An 11,212-nucleotide genomic window follows, 5' to 3' on the forward strand; every position below is an offset into this window, starting at 1 on the left:
GCAAACTAATGTTGCTTTGCCTGCTTAGCTGTCTACGTACTGCACCTGCTAGTGTCTGTGATTGATGTCGAACACTACTGACTATATGATGCTGCTAATTAGCTCTGACAATTAGAGACTGAGTTTCAGTGTCTGTTTCATTCAGGGTTACACGTTTTATCGTACCTTTACTTGCTGCTGTTACGGTGTCTTTTTGTTCTGTGGTAGAGTATTGCTCTGTTTGCCCTTTTGCTTCCTTTGCTTGTTACCTCAGAGAGATCGCAGTGGCCTTGTACCAGCAGGAAAATGTAGAAAACATTCATTCGGCTCTGCATGATAAAGATGTAGACGAGATCTGACGACCTGGTCTAAACTGCAACGTCACTTTCTACAAATCCCTCGTATATTAATATTACTACAATATATAAAGTCACAGATTATACGCCAGTGTATACCAACTGTGGTACCTGTTGTACCTTGTGTTTGTATGTGTCAGTAGTTTGTATATGTGTTAGAACTCCTCCATATAATCGTGGAGTAGACGTGCACGTGGGAAACGTTTCCTGTATAGTGTAGGCTAATACACGATCAACACTGATGCTTTGAAAGAAAAGCATTGAACGCGCCGGAAACAACACTGAAATGATCATCAGTCATGTGATTGTTTTACCACTTTAATCTGAGTCTCCTACTGTGAATGTAATAATCTGTAGTTTCTTTAGGCCTGCACCTTTCTTGAATTGCAAAAGTTGCCCAAACTGGTCATAATTCAGCCGAGCATCAGTTCGTGCCGCTCATGTATTGGCATTAAATTCACAGTGCTAAGCATCTACACCCGGTGATCTTCAAACACGTGTAGCTGTTTTGTAGTATTTTCATCAGTATCATCAGTGTTTCCTTTAATGTGGAGAAAAAAGGTTCAGTCTGCTGTGTAATAATGGTTTTAGTCAGTTTCCCAAGTTGGGACTATATTTTCTATGAAAGTAGCAATTCACCATATTTACAAGGCGGCCATTTTCCTGTAATATCACCTGTAAGGGTGGGAAGCACACGTGCTGTTATTATGTTGTACTTTTTTCTAGGCGGTATCTCTTATAAATATAGTGAATCTGATCAATCATTGTCATTTTGTTGCTTACAGATTTACGAGAAAGTGGAAATCTGGGGTGAAATCGGGCCAAATTAGGAAAATAACATATTTGAAAGCCCATTAGCTAACCTTAGACAACAGCTAATGTTAGCATTCAGCCACTTCCTAGCTAATATTTAGTTAAGTAAATTTCAGGCTAACATTACGTTAGCTTGGAATTTACACATATTTGTTTTGTACTGGTAATACTACCAAATGGTAATATTAGCTTTCAGCATTTTCTTGCTAGCCGCAATATTAGCTAGCAAGTGGCTGAATGCTAAAGTTAGCTGTGGTCTGATCATCTAAAATTTCCCTCGAGATGTTCACTGGTCCTTCTTGTCACTTGCTGAACAACGCAGTTTGACAATATCACAGCATTTGAGCTTCCAACCCTGAACGTGACATCAGATAAAAATGGCTGCTGAGTGACTTGAGAATCTGACAACTGCTAAAATGTCTACATTTCCTGTTGATAAGAACCTGAAAAAACATGATTAGTGAAAATCAGGGGGACAATGAGGCACCTCAACTTAAAACAACACATTCAATAACTAATTACTAATTAGCATCAGAAAACAGATCATGTTAGCATTCAGCCACTTCTGAGCAAACTAGCTATAAAGTCCTTTTGAACGTGTTATAGGATACTAGAGGAAAGAGGGAATTCCCTAGCTAACGGCTATGTTAGCTAGGAACATCAGCTGTTATCTTATGTAAGCTAATCGGTCATTGAATATATTGTTTTAACATTGTTCTATTACTTTAACAACTTTTATCAGTTTAAGTCTTTCCTATTGTATCGTATAACAGTTTCTAAAGATAATGTTAGCATACAGCAACTTTCTAGCTAACGGAGGAAGATGCTAAGTGCTAACAATTACTGTTTCTTTAGTAATATGGCCTAAAGATAAGACTAAGGTCATTTCTGGCTACCTTTCTGGCAAATGGTTTCAACTTAGGGAATGGGTTAAAATCTTTTTTTATCATGTAGAAGATCAAATATTTTTTCATCCAGACGATTAGACGATTCTTTAAGGATTCTGTAAACACAATCAGAACACTTTTTAGCTTTAATAAACAACCTCTTTGGCTTTTCAGACATGAAAAGTAATTTATTACTTTTTAAACAGATGCTTAGCTCCGTGAACAAAACAACGATACATCAGAGGCACAAACTTGCGCGTAAATCAGCCCTGTTGACCATTTCACACCACTTGCCTTTCAAACTGCTTTGTGCCATTGCCTCAATGGCAAAAACACTCACACCACTACATTGCCTTAAAGCTTAATGTAGCCGATCCATCACCAGTAGAAACTCCTTAATTGTAAAAAGAAAGTAGAAACTTTTCCTACATTCCATCACATCGAAACAGTGACGCCGCTGGTTAGTGATTCACTTTGTACATAGTGTAAAGACATAGTATTTTTCTGACTGTTTACATAGCATTAAAGGAGAGAATATTTGATCACGCAGCACAGCTTTTACAATGGTCAAAGCATCCATATCTTCTATCAGATGCTCAAACCTACAGTGTGTTGACTGCTGCGTGTCTTCCTGTTCCCTGTAATGCAAATGAAGCTAAAGACACAAAGGATGCAGTGTGACATGACGCTGTGTGTGTGGTCTGCATGCAGCCTAAATTTAGATCTCTTCTCACAGAGGATCATTTAGAGGACAGGAGGGGCTGCAACTCACATATACTTTCATTCATCTGACTAATTTTTCTTGGTTAATTATAGGTTTTAATGTCGGCCAAGTACACATATTTTAAAGGCTTATTTTGTCCAAACAAAAGTCCAAACTAAAAGATATTTTCTTTGCAATCGCAGATGAATTTATGCTGGTTATGGTTATGTTTTTTTGCCATTTAACTCAAAATTTGAGCCAAAATATTATTTGATTGTGAAATTGTTGCTGGTAATTTTTTTCGGCTTATTGTTAAATCAATTAATCAACTAATTCTACACTAAAGTCATGACTTTACCTTAAAATTAGTCATGAGAATACTACAGCTAATATAAAGACATCTTTAATTTTACAAATAAGACACACTAAGAATGTCAAACTATCCTCATCTTTTAGCAGTTTATAACCGATAAACCTTAAAACTCTGAACCTAAGAACAAATAAACCATAAATAAAACTATATAAATAGAATAAAATAAAATACAAAAACTTCTCCCGACAAACTTTAATCAGAATTTACTTTTGTTTACATTATGGATAAAACAGGACACACAAACGTAGTCCCCCGCTGTAGACCTCCACACTGTCTGTACTTAAAGTCCTCCTTTGTATTTCCCACAATGCCCCCTGCTGCCTCCTCTTTAACAGCCCCCCCAGCATCACAATGGATGCCCTTTACATTACATCTGCTGAGGAATTTGAACACTTTCTCGCCCTTTTCACCACAACTTCCTTGTTATACGGGCGGTTGCCATAGTAACAGTCCAAACATCAATAAGCATTACTTACTAAAAGCCCTGTAAACCGTAAAGGTTGACGCTGTACACAAACTTCAGTCACCTTACAGCCCAGAGAAAAGACTACACTTTTGTTGTTTCATGTCTATCGTCTCAGATATGTCACTTCGTTGGCTTTTTTAATCATTACCTGCAGAAGTGATTCTTGGGATGTCTTCTGTGCGCAGGAAAGAGATGACTCGTGTGTTTTTCTTTGACTTTAACCTCCACATGTTGTAGCTTTCACATCTGATGTAAACAGGTGCTCTGCTCGGACTTTTACAATCTGAAGACTCGCGGTGAAAAGGAAAGTCTGAACACTACGTGGAGCAAATGATCGTCACTGAACACTCGACCGCGGGGCTGCAATTATTGTCATTACTTTACTGCAGTTCATGTTTCTGATGATGACGTCTGAGAACTAAATAAAAATCACATGTTGCTGTGTAAACTGAAAACTCCAGGTGTTTCTGTTGTCTTGCTTTATGAGAGTGGATGTCTAAACTATGTTGGCATGTTAGTTTTGTTTTTTAGATTAAAATATGAAAACTGGCTGCAGTTTAAAGTGTGCATTCAAACTATAATGTAAGCAAATCAGCAGTACAAATAAGATAAACTTTATTGATCCCACACTTGGGAAACTTCATTATTTACAGCAGCTCGAAAGTCAAAGTTGAGGAAGAAGCAATATTGCACTTTCAGATAATTTCACAGTATAAAAATGTTTATAGTTGGGGGTCACGTCCCTGCCACAGACCGGTACCTCTACTGCCTCCTTAAGAAGCTGAGGACAAACATAAGAACTACATGTTCAGGAGGGAGGGGCTGGAGGACAACAACATATCAATAATTATAACTACATAATAATAACAACAGAAAGACATAATCAAATCTGTGTGCTCTGTGAGAGGGGGACTCCCTCACCTGGGTCTGTTGGTCCCCAACCCACTGGTACACGCTCTACATTGGATGGGTCCTGCATTTGGCAGGCCCCCTCCTAATGGTCGGGAGCTATCAAGAAAGACAACATATAAACAATCTCCTCAGCCCCTCCCTCCACCATACACTCATGTCATTGGCATTGCAGCTCGGGTAAGTAACTCCTGGTGCAGCCCCTATTCCCCCCCCCCACCCCACCCCCACCCTGCAAACCCAACCTCTCCCAACCCCATCACAAATCAGCTGCTTCACCACAAGATGGACCCGCACATTGATAACATGTGACCACTTTGTGACTGTCTCCAAACACCATGTTTTCTATGTGCTGTAGTGTGTTACACTTGTATTCATATTCTCACAATAAAAAGCAGAAGAAGAAAAAAATTACTATAGTTAGCTAACGCTCTAAAATAGGCCGTTGAGAATTTCTCAATCAGTTAATTGTCAATTATGGATTTTATATTTGCAATGTTGTTGTTTTAAAATAATTAAAAGAAATTGAAATCAGATGTGCATTTTTTTATGGTTAATTTTTTCTGACAGCAAAATATTACAACTGCTGTTACAACGTGCAGACTGTAATGTTCCCACCGCTGCCTCGTGACCACTAGAGGGCAGCAGAGCCTCTCATGTGTGAGCAGGCCTGTTGGTGACCTCCATCCTCAGCCTGCTCTCTGGTTTGTTTCTAAACATGCAGCTTCAGCAGCTGCATTTTAGTATTTTGCAACATTGTGTTTTTACTTTTTATTGTTGCTGTAGATTTTGAAATCCATTCTAAAGTACTTTGTAACTTAATTTAGAAATGCTTTAACTATTGATAAAAAGGGGAGGATGTTTTTGGACCAAATTACGCACCATCTTGTGGTTCACTACATCAGTAAATGCAGAGCTGTGACTTTAAAACAGTCAACTGAATATATATATACAGTACATTAGTTAAAAGACTATTATACTATTTTATGTCATTTAACTGAAAGCAGCAAATGTGATGTTTTCACTATCTAATAATTGATTGATTTATTTCCTTGAAATTACTTGAACTTACAAACGCAATGTTTAAGTTATCAAAGAACAAGTCAACAAAATTGAGCATTTTAGGACTGTAATAACTGCAACATATGGATCTATCAGAAATACATCACAGGTCACTAAATCCAGCTTTAATGGGATGAAGCTTCCAGACACCACACACGTTATAGTATGGTGTACTGTGGTTTATATAGGCCTCCGTGGCAGCAGCACAGTCCTTCACTGCCGCCTCCTCCGTCTTGTGCAGCACGAGATGTGCTCGTGACTTGGCACGTTTATCTCTCGATGAAAGGTGCAGTAGCCATGTGCGAGGGATTATGCTCCTCTCAATCCCTCCTTATCCCGCAGCTCAACCTAACACCTGAAGAGCACGATCCTTACTCTCACTCCGATTACTACTACATCCTCGCCCTGTGAGGGGAGGTCTCAGGTTTTTGGGATTGTTTTGAGGGATGAAAGAGTCACTCTGAGGATGTTCTCCTGCTCGCCAAGTGCGTCATGAAGCATGAAGTGGGATGAGACAAACAACCTGGATAGGAAGGAAGTCTCAGCTGCTCCGTCCCTAGAAAGAGTGAGTCACAACTTCTGTCTGATTTATGAGCAACTTAATGACTGCAGTGGGTTCTGGGAGTTGGGATTAAAAAGCTAAATCTTCTTCTGGGGAGTCTTAAATCCTCCAATGCTGAATTTTTGTAAGTTTGCAACTGATTTTCTTTGACGTCAATCATCGAAAACGAAAAAAACACAACATTTTAAAGGGAAGTATGTTGCAAAAATGATGCTGTGACCTTTGAAATGCAGATTTCTCATCATGCAATGTCAAGTCCGTTCGCTAGAGATGGTTTACCACCAGATCAGGCTCTATACTGAGTTTACTACAGGGTCCCTTTAATGACCCTACTTCCTGTCACTTTAAAGGACACAACGTCACTACTAATACAGTCACTCTGACCTTTAAAAAAACACTGTATGTCCACATATTACATGTATGAGCCTCTACAGCACAACGCCAACGTGCAGGGCCTCCTTCTACTACAGCTACAGACATATTAAGTTTGTTACAGGGATATTGTTGTTTGTGCGAGGGAGAGAAGAGGCCTGTGATGCTGCTTCTTCCTTCTGTCTTCAGATCTACACGACGTGAACTCATGGTGAAAGCAAAGCAACAAAAGTGACCTCGCAGACGCAGAGAGAGGCGACACAGGAAGCCACACTGGAGGACCTAACATGGGGTGAGGCGCTGTGTTTTACTCTCAGGTTTTATGTGATGAATAGCTTCCCTTTCCTGTTTGGACGCTATTTACAGTACAATGCTGAAGAAGAGAGCTGAAAAATGTGGCAACTATTAGTTTTCATCACTTTTCAAGCAGGGTGTCAAATATGGCTCCAGCTTACGATTGTAACAGTTGCAAAAGATAAAGCAGAGAATTTGAAGACATTTCCTTTGTGGAAGTTTTGATTTTATGACTGAATAGACAATAAGATGAATCTGAAATTCAACAAAATAATCTGCCCATAAATTGATGATCAACAATCATTGTCTGTATCCCTGATGTTCTAACTTGTGACTAAATTATTGTAAGCTCAGACCATACACTCTGCTTTTAGAGTTTAAATCAAAGAAGACAGGAGCATTTACTGCTGCAAAAACAGAAAGCAGGTTACCACAAGTTTCTCAAGTTTAACTCATTACAGTAATAATCTCCAAGATTTTCATGTAAACAAATGTCTGTTAAGTCCTTGGTATCACTGAATGAGGTAACACAATGGTTATTGAGCCTATGGCTCACTGATGAAAGCCTTTGCATTTGCAATATTACAGACCGGGTGTCTGTGGCAACTTTAGCGGAAAAAATCCCAAGTGGCGCCCAGTTAGTGACGCATTTTCACTCAGCCAGCAGTGGTTGGTCTGCCAGAGAGGGTAGGCGGAGCTAAGCGGCTGTGTTGTGACCAAGTCATCTTTGATCAAGTCCCAAGTAAGTCTCAAGTTATTTGCTCCAAGTCTCAAGCAATTCTCGAGTGATTTTTTATATGGGCAAGTCAAGTCAAGTCACTTTTTTCCACCCAAGACCCAGCACTCTTACCTGTAGTATCCGCTCTTTATAAAGAGGAAAGACAAGGTATTAGTAGCTCGTCTAATAATGATATTATTGGCCAATTTATATAACCTGTTCAAAAAGTATGACAGTGAATTGTATCTGTATCATCTTGGCACAGACGCAGCCATGATGATGGTCTGGTCTGAGACCGTATTGAGTAGTAACGAGTACGACTGATGAGGCTTCTCTTTGGGGAACAAACATCAGGTAGCTGGGGGCTTTGATGTTACGTGTTGCCAAAGCGAGGAGTTTGACTGACAGCCACTCATCCAATCATGACAATCACATACTGGGGAGCTTTTTGAGTCGTCCAATCATGACTCCCAGTTCGCGCTGCGTACATACTTGATAGTTAGAAACTTGACAACATTGAATTTTATCATTTTATATTTAACAGCTAACATTCAAACTTATGAACACACGCAAGTCATCCGAGTCATTATGCTTCAATTCGAGTCTCAAGTAATTTATTTTTTGTCAAGTCCAAGTCACCAAGTCTCAAATCCACATCTCTGGTAAACAGTAATCTACTATGGCTGAACAAACAAAGAAAAGATGGATGACTACAGATACAACTTCAAAAATAAGTGAAAATCCAAAGAAAAAGAAACAAACTCGACGCTCAGATGAAGCAAACAGTCTAAAAAGGAAAGCGACCGTCAGCGAGGAATCAAGAGTTACAACCGGAGCCGTGCAAACTCCACAGAGAAAGGCTGTCTATGTTAGAACTGGGATTCAAACCAGGAACCTTCTAGCTGTGAGGCAACTGCGCTAACCACTGCACCGTGCAGCTCTTACTTAGGTTCAGTGCTTTAGTAAATACATTTAGCTGTATTCCACACAAGTAACGCCACTCCTACATCGCTGCACAGTAAGAGTGGAGTTACTACAAAATGAATAATAACTCTCATCACTTTTCACTTTCTGAATATCCATAAATCTCCTGCTAACTGTGCGTTAGCTCCACTTCCACACAGCAGCCTCCCTAATAACTGTTACACTGCAGAAAAAGGCCCATAAATACCCTCTGCACATCACACTTTCATTGCAAATTGCTCCTCAGCGCATGTTCAATCAAAACAGCGTGAAAGAGACAAAAGAAGTTGGTCAATTATTCAGCAGCCTTTCACAGGAGTCCCTGCTAATCCCAGCATGCTCTGCTGGACTAATGATGCAGCAGGTGCAGGAGCAGAGAGGGAGGAAGAGACGGGAAACCTTCTCCTATTCATAAATACGTGGATCGGCTTGGTTTGATGTTCAAACATTAGTGAAGCTGGTTGGTGCAGATTTATTGACAGTTTCTTCTTTGATGCTCGCGTTTGATTCTTTATTTAAATCACTCGAGGCAGCATTGATTTTTCCCTCTGATCCAAAGTTTGATAATGAGTATTGAGTTTTTACAGCCAGCGTAATTATGTGTGTGTTTAATTCTCAAAACTAAGGAACAAGGCTGCCGTGGATCCATATTTTGTGCCTTTTTGCCATGTTGAATTTTTAAGATTTAATGTACGTCATTAGATGTTTAAAGAAATCACAGAGGTAAGATGCTGAAACGAACGGAAATCTTTGCACCAAGTCTGTGATTGTGCACTGCATGTTAAGCAGGTGCCCTTTGACTGGGACACACACACACACACACACACACACACACACACACAGTTCTCTAAAATAGTTGTGAGGCCTTCAGTTGCATCAAGTTCACCCTCCCTCCTCCTCCTCCTCCTCCTCCTCCTCTGATCCAAACCAGACAATAAACCTCATCGCGCCTTTTTTCTACCGCACAAAATCTCTAATGGAAAAGGAATGCAAATAACTTGTTTCTGTCTTTCTCTCCTTTTCTTTTCTTTTTTTTTAATCTGAAAAGACTCTTTCATGGGCGGCTGCATTATGTAGGGTTGTCACGGCAACAGCCTCCCTCATAAGAAGGGGAGGGGCCTGACTGGAAGAACAGTTACTGCTGCTGCTGGGATGTCCCGTCAGGAGCAGAGCTGCTGTTGATTAAAAAGTTTAATAGTGTTTTGTATGTTTATCGTGTTGTTGTTGTTGTTTGTGTATTTATGCAACTAGCAAATGTAACAGGGTGCTTTTACCTGAAGCAAAAAGCTGACATTTTGTGAGGCATGTTTATTCACTTTCTGGAGAATTAGACGTAGGTTATCTTAGCTTAGCACAAAGACTTGAAACAGAACAGATGACCTGGTTAAAGAGGAAACCTGTCCAAGGACTATAGATGGAAATTAGTCTAATTAGCTACTTCACAACGAAAGGAGCCATTTGAGGAGTTTCGGGCTGATGAGGATAAACTGGAAGATTTTCATTTAAATAAATGTCTGTTAAGTCACTATCTATCACAGAATGAGGTAACACAATGGTGATTGAGCCTATGGCCTACTGATGAAAGTCTTTGCATTTGCAGTATTACAGACTGGCTGTCTGTGTTGACTTTCGTGGAAAAAATCCCAAGTGGTGCCCAGTCAGTGACGCGTTTTCCATCAGCCAGCAGTGGTTGGTCTGCCAGAGAGGGTAGGCGGAGCTAAGCGGCTGCTTTTCCGGTCTCTGCAAGTGTTGCGAGTAAACAGTAATCTACTATGGCTGAACAAACAAAGAAAAGATCAATGACTACAGATACAACTTCAACAATAAGTGAAAATCCAAAGAAAAAGAAACAAACTTGACGCTCAGATGAAGCAAACAGTCTAAAAAGGAAAGCGACCGTCAGTGAGGAAAATCAGGAGTTACAACCAGAGCCAACCGTGGATGTCACACATGCAACACTGTCTGGATATCTGGGAAGTGTGCTCCTGCAATTACTGTTTGTCGCCATAGGTGCCGCCAAAGAGAATGAAACTGAGATCTTCGAGATTACAACTTTAAGTCACATAAAAATCCACTTAATTGTTGTGAACGTAAATAAAATATCTAGGATCACAAGTTATAATTATTACATGATCATATAAGAAAATAAAAAAACAACTGGTCCTTGATAAACCGAATGATTCTTATATTGAATATTTAAATTCAATCATATTCACCAACAAATTGAACCAAAATATCACTCATCATCTGCAATATCATAATTTGTTCTGTGGTCACTTGAAATGTCCATAAATTTTTCTTATTGTATTTAAATAACATACATATATTTTAAAATAAAAAGGATAAAGAGACAAAGAGTTTATTAAAAAATATTACTTGTACTTTGTAAAAGTCATTAAATTCTGAGATATAATTTGCTAAGACAAAGTATTAAAATACAGGCTGCATGCTATATTAGAAAAGGCAACATGATGCAGTATTTTCTCTTAAGTACAAACAAAACAGCTTGTATAACGACTGCCGGGAAACTAGAAATAATGCATGGATGCTGAGTCTATTTATACTCGTAAATGTAATATTGATGAAGTTTGTTTCCGGCCTGGTTCGGCTCTGACTGTATATCCGGCTGCGGTCCCTTTTAATGTCGGCGGATCCTTTAATAAGTGAGCTGGAAAAGAGTGCACGCGGCTCTGCTCGTGCAGCTGGAGTTTGTTCAAGCAGAGCTGCAGACAGGACGGTGTGCACGAGGAAGGGA

This window comes from Semicossyphus pulcher, unplaced genomic scaffold (genome assembly GCF_022749685.1).
Source record: "Semicossyphus pulcher isolate SPU_LCO1_2020_fin unplaced genomic scaffold, fSemPul1.0.p SCAF_17, whole genome shotgun sequence".
In the NCBI taxonomy this organism is placed as follows: domain Eukaryota; kingdom Metazoa; phylum Chordata; class Actinopteri; order Labriformes; family Labridae; genus Semicossyphus; species Semicossyphus pulcher.